Source organism: Schistocerca cancellata, chromosome 8, assembly GCF_023864275.1.
Source record: "Schistocerca cancellata isolate TAMUIC-IGC-003103 chromosome 8, iqSchCanc2.1, whole genome shotgun sequence".
NCBI lineage: Eukaryota > Metazoa > Arthropoda > Insecta > Orthoptera > Acrididae > Schistocerca > Schistocerca cancellata.
This window is the reverse complement of record NC_064633.1, coordinates 177730810-177752597: the sequence shown is the minus strand read 5'-3', so window position 1 is coordinate 177752597 and position 21788 is coordinate 177730810. Positions and strand designations below refer to the sequence as shown.

General features: G+C 41.5%; 1 pseudogene; it reads left to right on the top strand.

Annotated features, from left to right (window-relative positions):
• The first annotated feature begins 7452 nt into the window (after positions 1-7452).
• LOC126096087 (5S ribosomal RNA) lies at positions 7453-7570 on the top strand (annotated as a pseudogene).
• The last annotated feature ends 14218 nt before the right edge of the window (positions 7571-21788 follow it).

The window sequence follows — 21788 nt, the reverse complement described above, 5'->3', positions numbered from 1 at the left end:
CCAGTGACAAACTTCAAAGTTATTTCCGTTCTCTCCTATACCGATATCAATCCCATCATCTGTCACTATTGATCCACAAGTTTTATTCAAAGCAGGCTTAATGATTTGAGCGTACTTACGGTCTTAATTTGAGTTTATTGACTCGTGAGAGAGATAGTTTTGCTTTTGAGTGTTGCTACCCTTGAAAATTTAATCACGTTTGCGAATATCTCATGTTGTGTAACGCGTTTTAGAAGGTGTTTTTAAACAAGAAATCATATAAACCTCTCACTCAGGTTATCTTACATTGTGAGTTTCTAAATAATCTCCTTTGAAGGTTACTTGAAAATTATCAGTTATCCATTTTTGCAACTAGATCAAACCTGATGCCGTATAAATAACTATGCGTTCTGCCAACTGGTTTACTAAAGCGATTATGCTAGCAGTGTACCTCCTGTCTCTGACGTAATTTCCTTTCGTGACTCTTCTTCTTTTAAACACCATCATATTCCTCATATTCATCATCATCATCATCATCATCTTTTTTTGCTTCTTCTTTTGCAGCTTCTGTTTTCATAAATACTCTGCTGTATTTGGTTTCATTTCCTTCATCTTGGTCTGTCTTATTCTCCTTTCGAAATAGGTTCCCCAATCTCTCTACCGGTCAAGAAACATGCCGAAATGTTCTTTACAGTACAGAGTCAGCTAAGCTTGCCCTCCTTTCAGCAAAGCCAGTTTCTTGCGGATATTTAGTCGAAATTTCAACGCCTGACTCCTAAGACCAATATTTCGTCCAAGGGAGTTAGAAGATATGTTGATAACTTCAATGCTTAGTCACGAGTTGAGGCGATTAGAAGTGAAGTTCTTAATATTTACCACTGCTCGCGTGTAGCGGGTGATGCATACAGAAGTATTTACTGAAATTAATACGACAACACTCGTTATTTAAATCGTCATCTGTACTTGTAACCAGAAAATTGTATGCATCTTCACTCCATGGTAGATTACACATTCAAGGAATACATTAAAATTCATGTCTTGGTTACCATAATCGCCAAGTAATGGCTCGAATCACGTTCGTCTTGTTCGGAAAGAATAATTACATCGCAATTGCCTCAAATTAATTCCATTTCAGAATTCAGCTGTACGTTTGATTTATACGAAACTTTCTGTGCCACAATGGATACCAACACAAAATTGCGCCCTTATGAGATTTTCGTATCACAATCAGTATTGCCAAAAACAAAACTCGTCAGCGATAGTGCTTAATTTTGCTACATTACATTCATATTACTTGAAAATACGAATTATCCAATGTCATTCCTGTTTTCAAACACTTGTGCTAGAATTTTATACATATATTGCTGAACGGATTTAGAAATATGTGTACATATTCTTAAATTTGAGACCATTTTCACGAAGGAGAAGGTTAATAATCACAATCATCTTTGCACAGCTGCAAGGAACAGATACATGATCTAGTCACATTAATGTGACCACCTCCCTATGTTCAAGGTCGACGCGCAGTAATCACTCACAGGCGCAGGTGTCAACACTAACTGTATAAAATGTATCGGGGGGGACGCGGATAACAGTGCAGTCGTCATAATACGGAAACTCTGTCCTCCTGTATTTGTCTGGTGTCTAAAAGGACAAGGACAAGGTCATTCGTTTTCTGGACGAGGCTGCACGTATTTCTGGAACGGATAAGTCTGTAAACTGTTCGCATGCCACCGCGGTTTTTTTTTTTGTTTTTTTTTCGTCAGGTCAGCACGAACGCAATCCCGACTACCAAAAATTACGCGTCCTACAGACGTGCATTTTTTTTAAATTTGTTTATTCATTAATACAACATCGTTACAATAATACACGTACAGAAAATTGTAACTGTGAATATCTGAAAGTATACCGTGCATATGAAAGCGGTGCCGTGCAAAAATGGCGCCGAGGCAATTGTGGTGCACCACCGGCCACAGATGGCAGCAGTGAACAATGGCTACGGAGATGTACGTGGGCGAACAGAAGTGCAACTGTTGAGCACCTAGATCAATCAAGCGGCTGCCAACAGTGTCTTCTCGATGACTGTTCGGCAAACATAGCTGTGTGTGGGCATCTGCAGCAGGCACCTGGTTCATGCACACACGCTGATTTATTTATCGGTGACGAAGTGTACAATTAGCACTCCAGTACCGCAACTGGACGTCCACTGAGTGACGACCGGTGGCCTCTTCACATAAATCACGTATTATTCTCCATCAGATTGATGACCATTGTACGATGTGAAATGTGTGAAAGCAATGAGGTCATTTTCTTTATATGTCAACGATATTTCGTCGGTTCTGTCCTCCTGTAAATATCATTTCTATGCCGACAACCTCTAGCTCTACCTAAGCGTCAGACCCAAAGATATAAACACTACAATCGCTCAGATGAGTGATGATCTGTCTTCAGTAGTGACATGGGCAAGAATCTGGGGCTTAAACTAAATGCAAAAAAGATACAAGTAATCTTAATAGCGCATCAGAAATTAATAAGTTCAGGTTTCCGCGAACGGCTGCCTCCTATTCTGCTCGACGGTATTCCAATACCATATAAGAAAACAGTTAAGAACTTGGGTGTAACTTTGGATGAGCATCTCAACTGGGTGGAAAGTATTTCCGCAGGGCTTGAAACGCCAGCTCGTGCAAACGCTCGTTCTACAGAGCCTCCACTATTGTGATGTAGTTCAACAATGCATGAGTAGTGAAAACAACCGACGGCTAGAACTAACTATGAATGCCTGTGTGCGTTACACCTGCAACATTCGCCGATATGATCATGTTAGTGCTTCATACTCCCAGCTAGGGTGGCTGCGGCCGGACATATTGCGTGACTACCACACTATGTCTACTTCACCGACTCCTCGTCGCGCAAGCATCCCAGTATCTTGCTTCAGAGATTAAACACCTTACATGCCATCATAATCGAAACGCTAGGTCACTCTTATTTGGTATCCTAACTGCGCCCACTCAAAAAACAAAAACTTTTGCAAACTCCTTCTCATTTACCGCTGTCCGCCTCTGGAACAAATTGCCCCTTACCCTGCGCAAAATTCAATCCCCTGCTGTTTTTAAGAAGAAGTTGAAGCATTTCCTACTATCATTCTCATAGCGTTTTCCACAACATTAGTATACAAGGCCAATCCTCTCCTCTGTCAAATAGCAAAGCTAGTGTCTCCTATCTTGCTCCTTTCTCTTCTGCCTCTTCATCTATCTCTATTAACCATGCAATCTTCATTTCCTTTATATTTCCTTAATTATGTTACATCATGTCTCTATTCTTCTTCTCCCTTCACCATCAGTCTCCCTCATACTCCCTGCTGCTAGCACTCCTATCTAAAATCGGTCTCTTTCATAATGTCTAATTATAACAGTACTTATCATCTACGAATATAAACTCTATTAGTATGTATTTTTTCAAGTGTGCCTTTGTAATTGTTTATTTCACTTTTTGTACTAGATGTATTTTAACATCCTACCAAAACATATGAATGTAAAATAAGTAGAATGTCTGTTTAGATGTAAGAGAGGGCCTGATGGTCCTAATCTTGCCAGGTTAAATAAATCAATGAATAAGTAAAAATAAAAAATAAATTTCGGACGAGGGCGCACTACGTAGGGAATGTTTTCTTGGCATTCCGTGGGTGAAACCGTCATCTCGGAAGGCACAATGGATCGACGCAAGTCATCATCTATCCTTGGGGTCCATGTCCACCCGTACATGCAGTTTTTTTCTCCTCGGTACAAGCCATCTACCGGCAGGAGAATCCAATATATCGCACTGTTCGCAGTGTACGACGGGGGACTCTAAAAACCGAATTTTGTTGTAACAGATTTATTTATTAACCTTTTTACAATAATCCTTCAGTCACCTTCAAAGTACTCTCCATTAGACGCGATGCAACTTGTCAAACCTTTTTTCCCATTGTTTGAAGCATGCCTGGAACACTTCAACTTTGATATCATCCATTTTTCTTTGCGACGCTGTTTTACCTCCTCCACGTCATACCTTTTAGCGTTTTTTTTCATTCGTCGGAATAGAAAAAAGTCGTACGGGCCTAGGCCCGACGGATACGGTGGGTGGGAAACGCCTGACCATCCCCGAGAGGCCGCATATTGCAGGGTGTCCAAAATTATGTTGGCCGTCAAAAGTTATGCCACCACGTTGAAAGCGCCCAAACCAGTCGAAAACATGTGTGCGGCTCACAGCATCCTCCTGTAAAGCATTCAGAAGTCTCCGTTACTCAATTTTTAAGCAGGAAGCATAACGACTCCGCAAACGGAACACGTCAAAAGTCAAAGAAACAGTACACTACGCTCACACGTTGACCAACACACTGAAACTGTCTGCACAGTTATTTCATGAAGATCTCTACTAACCCTTGCAGTGGGAAAATTCCGTACTACGTTACGAAGGGCAGCACCCTCACAGTCCGGTTTCTCTTGAGTCCTTCTCGTATGTGCATGGTTCGAAGAGCACCCCAATGAATTTACCGTCATTCTCTTGCCATCAAAGTTCCCAGATTTAAACGTAATAGATAATCTGTGGGTTCACATCGATTGGGCTGTTCATGACATGGATCCTCGACCAAGAAACCTAGCGCAGCTGGCCACTGCAATGGAGTCGGCATGGCTGCACATACCTGTCGATACCTTCTACAACCTCACTTACTCTCTTCCTGCGCGTGTTGCAGTGGTCCACATTGTAAAAGGTGGTAATTCAGGCTTTTGATATGTGCTCACATTAATCTGACTTGGCCAATTGATACCATATTTAACATTTGTGGTTTTCAACAAAGTTCATCAGTACTAGGAACAGCAGAGAGCTGAACTGCATAATTCTTGAATCGCATTTTCTAGCACACTAAGATCACTTTCGCTTTGCAGAAACTACTTATAAGAGCATTGTATAGATTCTAGTACTTCACTCATGATGTGGAATCAGAGTAATGAACAAGAAGAAGAAGACGCAGAAAGGTGGATTTCCCCTTAATTGTGTTATTAACAATTTACCCGTAGAACTTTATTCCTGGTTAGTCATACAGCGGGCTGGAAAGGAAGCTAATGGAACGCCTAAGCAGAGACGACGCCAGAAATAGTTCATCATAAGTAGCGTGCAAGGAGAATGACATACAGTGCATGTAGACAATTTGTCAGGTATTTACCAATCATAACAGATTCTAGTTGAAAGTGTATGACGTAGATTGAAAGCAAAAGACACTAAGGTTTGTTTAGGTTTTTATATTGGTAACGCCACGTAGCGCTCTGTATGGAAATCACTGGCTGTACAGTGTGCAGTCTGTGGCTGGTTTGCATTGTTGGAATTTGCTTTTGTAGTGTTGGGCGGTTGGATGTGAACAGCGCGTAGCGTTGCGCAGTTGGAGGTGAGCAGCCAGCAGTGGTGGATGTGCGGCGAGAAATGGCAGAATTTTGAGAGCGGACGATCTGGCCGTGTGTCCATCAGAGACAGTAAATTTGTAAGACTGGATGTGATGAACTGATATACTCGTATACATTATGACTTTTGAACACTATTAAGGTAAATACATTGTTTGTTCTCTATCAAAATCTTTCATTTGCTAACTATGCCTATCAGTAGTTAGAGACTTCAGTAGTTAGAACCTTTTATTTAGCTGGCAGTATTGGCGCTCGCTGTATTGCAGTAGTTTGAGTAATGAAGATTTTTGTGATGCAAGTGACTCATGAAAGGTATAGGTTATTGTTAGTCAGGACCATTCTTTTGTAGGGATTATTGAAAGTCAGACTGCGTTGCGCTAAAAATATTGTGTGACATTTTATTGATGACCAGAATAAGTAAAGAGAGAAATGTCTGAGCACGTTCAGTTTTGCTCAGCTCTTTGAGAATCAAATAATGTAAGAGGTTTACCAGCACAATCACTCATAAATTTTTCTATGGGGACGTTTCAAGGTCAGTGGAAAGTAACGTGCTTTAACAGAGAATGGTGCAATGAAAGCGAAAGATAACACTGTCAAGGCCATCAAAAAGAGAAATACGAAGAAGAACGCACATAATTTGATGAACTGAAAATTAAAACAATTCGAAGTGGTCTTAACTTTATAAAGCCTGTAACTGCTGTATAAACAGCCCATAAGATTACTTCATAGGTTTCTCCAAAAGCGAAATCGCTATTCAGATAGCGGTTAATACCCATCACCAAAACAGCTCAACTATTACCACTCGTTCCAACACTGCTGCACTCTCACTTCTTCGAAGATAACGTGCTGGAGAGTCATGCACTGCTAAGGCATTTCATACTGCAGAGGTTCGTTGCAAACGATGCTCACAACAAATTAAAAGTCATATTCATGCAGTGCACGCAATAGCATTTAGTGAAAGAGGCGACTAGAAATTAGGACTTGACCTGTATTTGATGAAAAAACGTCCCTAAGCAGTCTTCGAGCAAGAGCACTTTTTACTATACACTCACAATATTATGTTTAAAAAAACGGTAAAAGCCACATATAAGATATGTGTTTGCCGGCCGCAGTGGTCTAGCGGTTCTGGCGCTGCAGTTCGGAACCGCGGGACTGCTACGGTCGCAGGTTCCAATCCTGCCTCGGGCATGGGTGTGTGTGATGTCCTTAGGTTAGTTAGGTTTAAGTAATTCTAAGTTCTAGGGGACTTATGACCTAAGATGTTGAGTCCCATAGTGCTCAGAGCCATTTGAACCATTTTGATATGTGTTTATGAGAGATAATTTACCCAAAATAGCTTAATATGTGATCGTACAGTTGGTAATGTAGAGATGGAATGTAAATTTGGTTCACATTGTTCATCTTACAAGAAAAAGGGTGATGTTGTACATTACTTCGATAGGTTCAGCAGTTTACCGCCTACTCCGGGAATAGTGAGGTATTTCAAAAACTATACGATAAAGAGTAATCCATTACTTTTCAATCGCCTACAAGTCGAGGTGTGATTGCCTTTGTTGAAAGTTTCGGAACTCTAGATAAATTAGCAACTCTTTTAGCACCACCTGACAATATCACTACAAATGCCATAGAACATAGGGTAACGTTTAAACTATACAGTAAAAACTCAGGTGCAATTGCTGTCTTTAACTCTAAGCTAAATTTATCTGATTGTGCAGACGAAATTGCCATACCCATTATACGAATATATAACTACAATTCCATTCTAAATATAAAATCGACAAACAATAACTTCTGCTTTTATAATCATATAGATGATCAAGAAATTCTGCACATAGTTACTTTAAAATGTGCATCTTATAAAGTCGATGACATTATTTCTGCGTTTCTGAGGGAGAGACCCTCAACAACATCCAAAATGTCAGATAATGTGATGTAGAGAAAAGAAAAAACTGAGCGCCAGTTAATAAATAAACTCTCTTAATGTATATGTTGATTTTAAGTAGAACGAAAATAAAGGTACTGTCTTGGGTTTTGAGGGAGCAACGGCCTTGCCGCAGTGTATACACCGGTTCCTGTCAGATCACCGAAGTTAAGCACTGCCGGGTGTGGCCGGCACTTGGATGGGTGACCATCTGGGCCGTCATGCGCTGTTGCCATTTTTCGGGGTGCACTCAGCTTCGTGATGCCAAATGAGGAGCTACTGGACCCAATAGCAGCGGCTCCGGTCAAACAAAACCATCATAACGAAAGGGAGAGCGGTGCACTGAGCACATGCCCCTCGTATCCGCATCCTCAGATGAGGATGACACGGCAGTCGGATGGTCCCAATGGCCTGAATACGGAGTGCGGAGTGCTTAGGTTTTAAGAGAAATTTGCCCGCGAAAAGCAAAGGTCCCGAGTTCGAGTCTCGGTCGGGTACACAGTTTTAATCTGCCAGGAAGTTTCATATCAGCGCACACTCCGCTGCAGAGTAAAAATCTCATTCTGGAAACATCCCCCAGGCTGTGGCTAAGCCATGTCTCCGCAGTATCCTTTCTTTCAGGAGTGCTAGTTCTGCAAGGTTCGCAGGAGGGCTTCTGTAAAGTTTGGAAGGTAGGAGACGAGATACTGGCAGAAGTAAAGCTGTGAGGACCGGGCGTGAGTCGTGCTTCGGTAGCTCAGAAGGTAGAGCAGTTGCCTGCGAAAGGCAAAGGTCCCGAGTTCGAGTCTCTGTCGGGCACACAGTTTTAATCTTCCAGAAAGTTTCATATCAGCGCACACTCCGCTGCAGAGTAAAAATCTCATTCTATAAACATTCTTGAATGTTAGTTTGGGAACGATTAATGAAGTAAAGAAATATTTTGCTGGTGATGGACGTTTCTGTGCGGTACTTGTGTTGACAGAGAATTGCAGAAGATTAGTTTAAAGGTTCACCATGAACCTCTACTGAATAGCTGCAGAGAAGACGCTAAATTTATTGCGTCAAATAATGCAGACACCAAGTCGAAAACTGTGATCGAAAAAATATAATGGGAAATGGCAGAGTGCCCAAGCAAGAGCGAATATGGAACATGTTAAGCGATCTAAGCCTAACTCTAGCTTTCCAGACCTGGGATTTAATTGAATGTGTTGCAGTAGGATTTAGTACATGGACGTGGCAGGTTAAATTAAATACAGCGCTCCAAAAAACTAGCTATATTATTTTAGGTTCTCAGACCAACAAGAGTCCGTTTTCCAGTGACTGCAGCATGTTCGATGCAACAGACACAACTATGTTGAAGATATATGTGAATTCACCTAAATATCCCGAAGAAAACTATTCAGTCGATTTTAGTACAAAGAATATCGCGCAAGCGTATGAAATATACCGACTGTATTACTAAGAGAGAGGAATAAGGAGAAACCCACTCACAAGCTGTACAGTGCTCTAGAAGTGCCTCATACATGTCATCGACTGTTATCACGAAGGTGAAGAAACAGTGAAATCGTGTGTCAGACATAAGAATTGAAATTCAAACAAAAACACTGTTTCCAAAAAATACGTCAGCATACGGCCCATTAGTCACGATTCTGTTCCAGATATGTCACTTTCACCCAACTGGGTAACAAGGCATACCCATAAATGGGAGATTTAATGCTGCACATATGAAAGGAAACTCACAATTTCTCGAACGACGGTGACGTCATGATCACGTGATCTGAAGTGCTGGAATCTTTGACGTTTAGAGTATATTACAATCCATGACAGCTATAACTGATCAGTTTTCTGTCTGACATCTCACTCACGGTAAGGGGAAACACTTACCTCATGCTTAACAAAAAAGTTTGACTGGTATGTTTTCGTTTTTTTTTCAGCTAATCTCATTGTTTGCCGAGGACTACGCTGCTAAGACCTTCCCAGCAGCGGAAGAATCTAGAAGCAGCACGTAAGCTGTAAGTTCAAAAATTGTTCAAATGGCTCTGAGCACTATGGGACTTAACATCTGTGGTCATCAGTCCCCTAGAACTTAGAACTACTTAAACCTAACTAACCTGAGGACATCACACACATCCATGCCCGAGGCAGGATTCGAACCTGCGACCTTAGCGGTCACTCGGTTCCACACTGAAGCGCCTAGAACCGCACGGCCACACCGTCCGGCATCTATGATTTCACAGTTGTGTGCTTATAGCAGGAGGTAGACACGCAGAGCGCTATAGACATGGGCGGTGAGGTTGATGCCGCGTTTCTCCACATCAGGACGGCGTTAGAGACTGTCCCTCAGTGCTGTTTAGTGAAAACAGTACAAACTTATCGAATCTCGGGCGAGATTTGAGACTGAGTTCAAGACATCCTTGCTGACACCACTGAACACGTCGTTCTTCACGCAAAAAAGTGGACAGATGTAAAGGTAATTTCGAGGGTACCCAGAGGAAGTATGATAGGGCCGTTACCGTTTACAATGTACAAAGTGATCTAGTAGAATGCGTCGGGAACTCTTGGAGGCTCTTCGCAGATGTTGCGCTTCTCTAGAAGAATACAGTAACGATTTGGAGGAAGACCTACAGAGGATTGGAGGATGGAGAAAGCTCTGGCAGTAAACCCTCAACTTAAATAAATTTAACACACATAAACAAAATAAAACCACTACTGACCAGCTGCACTATTGATGACAAGTTGTTGGACACAGTAATCACCGTAAAATACCTAGGAGAAACTATCCTGAGTGACCTTAATGGATTGACCACATAAAACAAATAGAATAAGCAGATGCGAGACTGGGAGTCACAGGGATAATCTTACGGAAAAGTCAAAGTTCATAGTAATTGATGAAAAGCCGTCTAGAAAAACGGAAGTAATGTGTGGCAATCCCAAAGGAAGTGCTCTACGCCGTCTGCTGCTCCTGATCTGTATAAAACGTTTTAGGAGACAATCCGAGGAGGCTTCTTAGATTGTTTTCAGATGGTGTCTTCTACCGCCTTTTAAAGCCATCACATGATCAAACCAATTGGAAAATGATTCAGAGAAGATATATGTATGGTTCGAAAAGTGGCAATTGACTCTAAATAATGAAAAGCGTAAAGTCATCCGCTAATTTCGGTTACACGGTAAACCAGATAAATCTAAAGGCTGTAAATTCACTTAAGTACTTAGGGTTCAAATGGTTCAAATGGCTCTGAGCACTATGGGACTTAACACCTATGGTCTTCAGTCCCCTAGAACTTAGAACTACTTAAACCTAACTAACCTAAGGACAGCACACAACACCCAGTCATCACGAGGCAGAGAAAGTACTTAGGGATTACAACTACGAATATCTTAAGGTGGAAAGATCAAATAGATAATGTTGTGGGTAAAGCAAGGCATGGATTATGATTTATTGGCAGGATAAATAGAAAATAAAACAGTCTAGTAAGGAGACTGCTTGCTCTATGCTTGTCCGCTCTCTTCTGGTTTACTGCTGCGCGGTGTGGGATCCGCATCAAATGAGACTTACGGAGAACATCGAGAAAGTTCAAAGAAGGGCAGTTCGTTTTGTATTATCGCGAAATAGGGCAAAGAGAGCGATGATTATGACATGCGAATTTGTGTGGCAATCGTTAAAACAAAGGCGTTTTCCTTTGAGGCAGGATCTTTTCGCGAATTCCAGTCGCCAACTTTCTCCTCCAAGCGCGAAAGGCTTGCTGCCTACCTACACAGGGGAAATGATCATCATAATACAAGATGAGCAATTAGAACTGCAACGAAAAAGATTTAAATGTTCATTTTTTCTCCGTTTGGTTCTAGAGATCACAATAGAGTATTCACTGGTACCATCTGAAACTTATTGCCGATCTCAGTTAATCTTCCTCCCCTATAATTCCTACTCTAAACCCAATTCTCTCATTACCCTTTCTTCTGTTCCCTCCTCCTACCGCCGCGTTCCCATCTCCCATGATTATTAGATTTTCATTTCCTCTTATGTACTGAAGTACCTGTTCTAGACATTCATATACTTCCTCTATCTCTTCATCTTCCGTTTGCGACGTCGGCATCGCAGCATCCACTTCCTTAGAAAACTTCCAATGTTTCTCATCATTCCTCAGTGCTTCAGAATCTCACTTCCTTCAACACTGGTTTTTCCGTAAGATTCTTCTGGACTTTCAGTCTGCTCTTCATCATTACCACATTGTGATCTGAGTCTATATGTGCTTCTGGGTACACCTTGCGGTCCAGTATTTGATTTCGGAATCACTATCTGACGATGATGTAGTCCAGCTGGAACCTTCACGAGTTTACTGGTCTCTTCCAACTATACCTCATCCCTTTGTAAGATACGGTTTCTGTGGAACAAATGCTACGTAGTAACAGACAGCATTATAAAATTCACGGACATGTTTTACCTGAAAATTCAATCGATAAACATTGGCAAACGGAGCAAAACGTGAATGTCTACACTGCGTGAGAGATAATCAACACAATGCGCCGAACAAATAACACGACACGTTCCTTTGAATATTGGAAAATCACGATATCCAAAAGGACTCGCACATGCAATCACCTACTACCGTAATCAAAAAATGAAATACTTCCATAAAAAACGACTAGACAAGTGTTTCACTCGCTTAGCCATCATTATGGAAAGGGGAAAGACCTGAGCGACGTAGTATGTGTTGCAGAAGACACAGCTATTCAGGATCCGATTTTCTGAAGTAAATCAAGGGAATGCTGTTCATGTTACACTTCCCCGTAAGCGATTTCCAATTAAGTGTAGCTATATTAATTGGAGAACGATAAATATTGACTCCCAAAGACTTATGGTGATCGCCGACCGTTACCCAAGAAATGACAGCATGATGAAAACCCCGTAAATTCATTAAAACATTAACAGATATTTGCTTCGTTAATGCAGGCACCAGATACAATGCAAAACGCATCCTCAGTAGACTTCAGCAACAGAATCTCAGCAGGCGGTTATAGTGACACCATTACGTCGTCCGTGCATGCGCGCTCCTAGATCGTTTCTCCCTAGAGTGTCCATCCTTGCAATGAACAGCCAACCTTCAAAGAAAGTGCTCAAGTACGATATCTATAGTGGATTTCCCTGAGGAAAAATCCTGTGGATGGTAATCGGGGATGTCAGCTGCCCACTGAACAGCGGCAGAAGTTTGTAAAAACGTTAACAAACTCGACAAGCCCCTTCGCGCGTCCACAGTGAACCCAGAGGGTTCCAGTACCTGCAACACGAAGCCATGGCTAACCCGGTCGAATGCTTCATGAAAATCCAAAAGCGCCAGAGCACAAGGAACAGAAGTAATAGCGGCCACTGATACGACGTCACTACGTTCAGCCTCTTGCGTGAGAAATACAACTTTGATGGTCAGCAACAATTTTTTCCGCCCCTCACCGCCTCCCCCCCCCCCCCCCAACTCCAAAGGCGGAATCGTCAGTGGTCTCAGGCAGTGAATCTTGACACTCACTGATAAAGTAATTAAGCAGGTCATCATCTCGAATTTTGTTGCTAGGTATTAATTTCTTTGACTGATAATCGGGTGAAACCGGAAATACGGATCACCTCTTTGGACCAATCTATCTGTGATTTCTGTGCAGAATCGGGCGAAATTTATTAGTTGATGCCTGGCCAGAACTTTAAGGAATTAACAAAATCTTACCTACCTTAAAAGAGTCGGCCAACCCTCTCCACCTTTCCAACAATTTGATCAAAAGCAGTGTAAAAGTAGTACCTAACGCAGGCCAGACCATCCAGTATTGGTGATTTACAACAAAGCGATCTGTTAATAAGGTCATAAACATTTTACACTAAAAAAATCTAAACATGCAGCATTAAGTCCCGGAGTAAGTCTGTGATCCAGTGTCGAACAAGCAAATCGGATGAAATATTACAGGAAAGGTTGCCTCATACAGCATAACATAAAATTGATGTAAGCTACGCATAATGTCCTTCTGTGCCATCACAACATTGTCGTCCTCCATCTTGAGAGACCCGCAGCGGGGTATCCGTGCAGTCTCAGGGGCCGTGCCACGGTTCGCGCGGCTCCCCCCTTCGGAGGTTCGAGTCCTCCCTCGGGCTGTCCTTTGCGTAAGTTACTTTAAGTTAGATTAAATAATGTGACGCCTAGGGACCGATGACCCCAGCAGTATGGTCCCACAGGAACTGACAACAAATTTCCAGTTTCCATCTTGAGAAATGTAATACACGCACGTCTACGAAACGTCTAAGAGAATCATTTCACGTGAACCCTCAATGGTTTCTTCATTTGTGGAGGTAAACGGTCGTCCGGTTCCTTCATCGTACGTAGCACTTGCGGGATCATTTGGGAATTTTTCAATCCATTCGTAGACACTTCGTTGTGGCAAAACACTGTGGAAACTGAAACCTAGACTGCGCTCGAGGAATATACGGTCACATGGCGGAGTGTCCCTACAAAAACAACGAATTGAACTTAATTTACGAATATGACGACCATAGGAATCGCAGATAAATTAATGAAACGAAGTGAGCCGCAGTTCCGATTCCACCCGATTAGCTCACAATTGGTTCACCTCCACTTTAGCAACAGACAGCAAAAGGTCATTATTCACAATGTTGATAACGGCTGTGACGTGGGGTCTGAGTGGGGTACTGTCAGGTGTGTGTGTGGGGGGGGGGGGGTCCTCAGGGATCAGTGTTGGGGCCAATCCTGTTCCTTGTTTATGTAAATGATATGCCCTCTAGTATGACGATAGTCAAGGATGTTGTGTGCAACATTGGCTCGGTTTTAAATAGCGCTCGGTTTCAAATAGCGAAGTACATCACCTAAGTTCATGGCTTGTAGAAAATAAACTAACGCTAAATCACAGTAAGATTCACTTTTTACAATCTCTAACACAGAATTGAACAAAACCTGACGTTTTAACTTCACAGAACGGGCATTTGATTAGTGAAACTGAACAGTTCAAATTTCTAGGTGTTCAGATAGATAGTAAGCTGTCGTGGACAGCCCACGTTCAAGATCTTGTTCAAGACTTAATACTGCCATTTTTTTTATTCGAACGGTATCAGAAGTGAGTCATCCTTCGACATGAAAATTAGTCTACTTTGCTTGTTTTCATTCGCTTATGTCGTATGGTATTATATTTTGACATATAGTGTTTGTAACTAATTATTATATAGTTTAACTTGCTGTAACTGTACTTTATAAATTGTATAAAGTTAAGTTACCTCCCTATCTTATAAATCAACATTACTGTGAAAGAGTTGGGCTGTTAGAAAATTTTTCTATTAACAGAGACACAAAAATTGGCTGTGGGTAATTAAAAGTGACTACTTTGCTCTATATTGACTACTTCTACAGTGTTTAGTTCAGATAAATGCCTCCTGTAACACTAAGAACGATATGCCACATTAGATCGGGTTATGTATCTATGTTTTTTTTCGAGAATGGACACTATGTCATTACCTCATTTTTTTGACTACACCAAAGAATATTTGTACTTCTAGGTATTCACACTCTGTCTTTGTTTCAAATGATTTCCCTAACGATTATATAACATTTCCACCTTTGAAAATTATAATGTGTCAGTGAAGTTCTCACCAAGCACACATTACTGTAGCTGTGCTAAAATACAGGTTATTTAGATGGCTACTTTTCAGACAGACTCTTAGGACAGTTGTGTGTGTTCTATTCATACATTTTTTGGGTCGTATTTGCGAAAAATGTACTTTTGATCTATTTTTGTACACTGTATAAGTACTACAATTTTAAAAACCTTTTTGAATTTCCTCTTATTCTTTTTGTTGCCTGTATACATTTTATATTCGTTTCTCTTTTGTGCCTTACTGTTGTCTCAAGTAAAGATGATTAATATTACTGAAACCGCAACAGAATACAATGGTACTGATGATGTCGTAAGTATAATATTTTTTTTTCAAAAATACTAACAGTCGTATACAGTCACTAGAAAAAAATTTTAAACTCAGTTTCCTTTCACCGTTCAGTTAACTTACTTTTAGTTAAAATATTCGATTAAAATTGTAAATTTTACTTTATTTTTCTTCATTTGTTAAATGAGTTTCCTCATAAGAATACCTTACCAGTAAGCTTTCCTGTTTAGCGTTCCATACCTCAGTCGGTAAAAACGGAATCCTTATAGTATCACTGCTGTCTTTCCGATAGTTAAGATCCCTTTGTTCTCAGGAACAGACAGAAACAGCAACTTGAAATATACATCATACATTAAGGTGCACGGACGCTTGGGGATGTAAGTAATTGAAGTTTCTAAAAATTCAATCAAGAGATAGGGCTATTATGTCACATATTTTGATATTCCAAATCTCACTCAGCAAAACCTATAGATAATGTATTTCTATGTATGTTGGGCCTGGTGTTCTAGCAATAAGGCAAATGCATAGAAATCTAGAGGTAGCGGGATCGAATTTCGGTCGACTGCAGAGTTCATAGACTGCTTTAAACTCCGCAGTATGAGGAGTGACCAGAAACAACACTTGATTCGGATTTCACATTAAACTGTAGGCCCCCTCTTCCTGGTTCGATAACTGGGGTAGGTTAAGGACGCACAAGTTGCAGAACTGGTGTCCAATTAAAATAATTGCACTAAGTAATTGAGGCACATGAATTTATTTTTATTGTCTATACACATAATTAGGTTTGTTCGGCCCCACTCGCATTTGTCAAGTTGATAAAATAATGTAACTATTTCTGTGTGATACGAAAAATATGTACTACTCTGCTATGTAAATATTCTACATGTCAGCCTTCTTGTATCTTTTGTATCTTGTAACCTCCCCACAAAAAATAAATATAAATAATATGGATAATGACTCTAATTTTAGTGCAACCTCAAAACAAAATTCTTTCTCATTTGCAACCTCCCTACAAAATTCTTTCTGATTTAATCTAAGCTCAAAATTCATTCACATTTAGCGTAACCTTACAACAGAAAAATTCCTAAACCTGGTAATAAAACAATGTAACTAACCTCTCAATTAAATTGTCGCTCACTTATGGCTTTTTCAATAATTCACTGTGAATTTAACCTGGTAAATTTTGGACGACAGCAGTGCTGCGTCATGGCCCTGAAAGATCATTCTGAATAAAAAAAAGGAAAAATTCTTACCTCAATGAAGTCGCCGAATATATCTGCTCTTACAATAAATTTTTCCGCCACAGCTCTGTGCAATGCTGGCCGACCTATCTGTCATTTACGAAGGAAAGCAACTGATTTTTCTATTGCAATAATCGGGATGATCATGGATGGGAGAAATTAGTAAATTCTTTAAACTGAAATGAATGGTTGTTAAAAGTTACTTTTTACAAGGAAGATTATTATTACGAGAGTTTTAAAACATTTACATGCGACTTGAGATAACATTACTACGTATGCGCGCGGCTGCTTTTTTACCTTATACAATAATACTGAGGCTCCGGCATCGCTGCACCGCGATCGGGCCAGCCAACACGATACACCAGACCAGACTAGAGCAGACTCCAGACTAGCGCAGACTAACAACAACTTACTGCTACAGCTACACAGTTCCTACTGCGGTCAACACTGCTCTCTGGTCAGAGACCTTGCATATCGCAGGCAGCGCATGAACAATACATCGAAATTACATCTGCTCGGACCTCTAACATTAAATTGCATCTGCTCGGACCTCTTACAACCTTCTGTATCAATATTATTGGTCTAAATGGCTCCTCATTTTATCTGTATTTGCCACACTGAGTTGTCACTTGACTGGTTTTTGGCCAAATACACTACTGGCCATTAAAATTGCTACACCAAGAAGAAATACAGATGATAAACAGGTATTCATTGGACAAACATGTTATACTAGAACTGACATGTGATTACATTTTCACGCAATTTGGGTGCATAGATCGTGAGAAATCAGTACCCATAACAACCACCTCTGGCCGTAATAACGGCCTTCATAGGCCTGGGCATTGAGTCAAACATAGCTTGGATGACGTGTACAGGTACAGCTGCCCACGCAGCTTCAACACGATACCACGGTTCATCAAGAGTAGTGACTGGCGTCTAGTGACGAGCCAGTTGCTCGGCCACCATTGACCAGACGTTTTCAGTTGATGAGAGATCTGGAGAATGTGATGGCCAGGGCAGCAGTCAAACATTTTCTGTATCCAGAAAGGCCCGTGCAGGTCCTGCAACATGCTGTTTTGCATTATCCTGCTGAAATGTAAGGTTTCACAGGGATCGAATGATGGGTAGATCCACGGGGGGGGGGGGGGGGGGGGGGGGGACATCTGAAATGTAACGTCTACTGTTCAAAGTGCCGTCAGTGCGAACAAGAGGTGACAGAGACGTGTAACCAATGGCACCCCATACCATCACGCCGGGTGATACGCCAGTACAGCGATGACGAATACACGCTTCCAATGTGCATTCACCGCGATGTCGCCAAACACGGATGCGACCATCATCATGCTGTAAACAGAACCTGGATTCATCCGAAAAAAATGACGTTTTGCCATTCGTGCACTCAAGTTCGTCGTTGAGTATACCATCACAGGCGTTCCTGTCTGTGATGTAGCGTCAAGGGTAACCGCAGGCATGGTCTCCGAGCTGATCATGCTGCTGTAAACGTCGTCGAACTGTTCGTGCAGATTGTTGTTGTCTAGCAAACGTCCCCATGTGTTGACACAGAGATCGAGACGTGGCTGCACGATCCGTTACAGCCATGCGGATAAAATGCCTGTCATCTCGACTGCTAGTGATACGAGGCTGTTGGGATCGAGCACGGCGTTCCGTATTACCCTCCTGAACCCACCGATTCCATATTCTACTAAAAGTCAATGGATCTCGAACAACGCGAGCAGCAATGTCAGGATACGATAAACCGCAATCGCGATAGGCTACAGTTGGACCTTTATCAAAGTCGGAAACGTGATGGTACGCATTTCTTCTCATTACGCGAGAAGACATCACAACAACGTTTCACCCGGCTACGCCGGACAACTGCTGTTTGTGTATGAGAAATCGGTTGGAAACTTTCCTCGTGTCAGCATGTTGTAGGTGTCGCCACCGGCACCAACCTTGTGTGAATGCTCTGAAAAGCTGATCATTTGCATATCACAGCATATTCGTCCTGTCGGTTAAATTACGCGTCTGTAGCGCCTCATCTTCGTGGTGTCGCAATTTTAATGGCCAGTAGTGTAAATATAATTTAGCCGATCATTAAGAACTGTTTCCTGTTTAATGTTGTAATCGAATTTAACTGAGTTCGTGATCGACTTCTATTTAGGTAGAGTTGTGTTGTCCCCTTCCGTCCTTAATTTATCCATTGTCGTTGTGAAGAAAAGCTCTAGTGGCGCTGGTGGTAGAAAATGTATTCAATCCCTTAGACAATGACAGCGCAAGAATGAGGGTAATGGGTGCTCGCAGTGACGTCACATAGCTGGGGAACGCAGTTTCCCCTTATCACATGGTCTCCTTTTGGACTGCTTCATGAACCAAGGAGTGAGTAATCCCGCTAGTTAGCTGCCCCATGAAATCTCTACCGGCATCCAAATGGACCAGTAGCTTCCAAGGTAAACTTTTAGTTTCGATGCGAAACTTAAAGTTCACCCCAAGCATCTGCCTTCTCTCATTTATGGGGTAAAGTCTCGTCTAATAGTATGAATCTTTGTGGAAAAACTATGTATTTAGGAACTTATGTATACAAGGACATTTTCTCAACCAATGGCTTCCAATAAAGTGCATTTACAGACAAACTGTATACTGCGTATGTGGTGTGTTTTTATATAAAAATATTTCTGTTGTCCTTTACGCTTCCTTTCAATTGTCTTGAACTACGGAATCGTTTAATGAAGAAGCAGAATCAGTGATAGAGTATAAACATGAATGTAAGTAAGTTTTGAGAGTAAACGAGTTTAATTTTGCAAAATATCTTTAATGTAATTGTGGTTTTGATATACTTATTATTTCTGTATAACTGACAAATAAATACTACTACTACTACTACTACTACTACTACTACAGATACCCAACAGTTATGGAAACTACAGGATCTTATTTTAAAATTTGTTGTGGACAGGCAAGCATGACTAAAGAGAAAAGTTAAATACATTACTGTGCTAAGTATTAACTTCTGAATTAATGGTTACGTAAACACAATGTTGTTAATTTTGTAACTGTCACACTCATCTTGGAAGAACTGAAGAGTAACAATGAAAACCAATGTGATTGCATACAAGCAACAATGCATAACGAATCGGACGTGCAGCAAATTTTAATTTTTTATCATAAATCCTTTAAATCTGTGCGCAATAGACGTAAAAAATAACACCTTTTTTGGTTTGGCAACTAACAGCCGAGAAATGGTAGCAACCAGAAACGTAAGTAGTGAGAGGTGTGACGTGTATTCATGCGTTTCATGTATTTTAATTGCCTTCTGTCTCTGTGGGCGTTGTAACATGTCTTTACAATAATGGATAACTATCATGACGCATTCATCACATGTATTTTCATTATTTTTAAGTACGATCGAAACGTGTGCCCACGACTGTTAATTGAAGTTTTTTATACTTATCTGATTCTGTTACTGACCTCATTGTTTGCTTTACGGCAGGGCTTCCCAACCTTTTCAGCTGGTGGACCCATTCTTCAGTCGAAAATCCATGGCGGACCCCTAGTCAGTCAAGAGCACAGTAACTACCAATTTCAGAGCGAAAACCATGGGAATTGAAAACTTCTTAATGCAAGTACCAAGATTCCCAATGACCCCCCCCCCCCCCCCCCGCTCATTCATGAAGTATCAATAGTCTTTGGTTTAGAGATGAATGAAAACAACTTGAAATTAACGATCCAATTTGAATTCCCACTGTATTCAGACACTTACTAGTGAATTTACTCCCTTTCTTCAACACACTATAGCCTGATTATAATTACTTAGTAATTGACATTTCCCACGTTGGAGCTGCCTTCCTCCAAGAGCAATCAACGCCCGTCTAAACTGTTCGCTGTTGGTCTATTCACTTCCACTGTTCGGCCACTGTTGTGTAAGGAGCATGCATATTTCGTAAGAGTCGTGTGTGTGTGTGTGTACGTGTGTGTGTGTGTGTGTGTGTGTGTGTGGTTTTTCGTGAAATCCCAAGAAAAATGTTCCGATGTATGTAAAGTCTATGGGACTTAACTGCTGAGGTCATCAGTCCCTAGTCTTACACACTACTATTAACCGAAGTTTAACTTACGCTAAGGACAACACACAAACACACACACACACACACACACACACACACACACACGCCCGAGGGAGGACTCGAATCTCCGGTGGTAGCGGCGCGCAATCCACAACATGGCGCCTTAGAATGCGTGGCCATTCAGCGCGGCTATGAAGGAAAGAGGCAGCCCCATGATTCAGGATACAAACACATCACGAAAGAAAAGATGCCAAGGAATTGCCTTTAAGGAACTTTTGTGACCATCTATTGTGCAATGTGTGGGAATACATTCACCCAGTTTGCATGTCTTTCCAAAACTGGATTTCGTAAGCTCATGTCCCAGTCCCGCTTTTGGTTGGTCAGGTAAACACTGCAAAATCGATTCTGGAAACCTGCTTTTATAAAGTCGTTTTCCGGTTCCCCAATCGATTTTTGTGCCCATGTGAACAGCTCGGAAAGTCTAGTTATTTTTACGTCTTTGCGTATCTACTGGACGGCAGCTGTCAGTCCATAGCCGGCAGCTAGCAGGCGACGTTGCAACAGTGTGGTGTCAGTTGGTAGCTGGCAATTGGCAAGTTCTACACTACTGGCCATTAAAATTGCTACACCACGAAGATGACATGCAACAGACGCGAAATTTAACCGACAGGAAGAAGATGCTGTGATATGTAAATGATTAGCTTTTCAGAGCATTCACACAAGGTTGGCACCGATGGCGACATCTACAACGTGCTGACACGAGGAAAGTTTCCAACCGATTTCTCATACACAAACAGCAGTTGACCGGCGTTTCCTGGTGATGTCTCGTGTAAGGAGGAGAAATGCGTACCATCACGTTTCCGACTTTGATAAAGGTCGGATTATAACCTATCACGATTGTGGTTTATCGTATCGCGACATTGCTGCTCGTGTTGGTCGAGATCCAATAACTGTTATCGGAGTATGGAATCGATGGGCTCAGGAGGGTAATACAGAACGCTGTGCTGGATCCCAACGGCCTCGTATCACTAGAAGTCGAGATAACAGACATCTTATCCGCATGGTTGTAACAGATCGTGCTGACACGTCTCGATCCCTGAGTCAACAGATGGGGACATTTGCAAGACAACAACCATCTGAACGAACAGTTCGACGACGTTAGCAGCAGCATGAACTATCAGCTCGGAGACCATGGCTGCGGGTACCCTTGACGCTGCATCACAGACAGGAACGCCTGCAATGGTATACTCA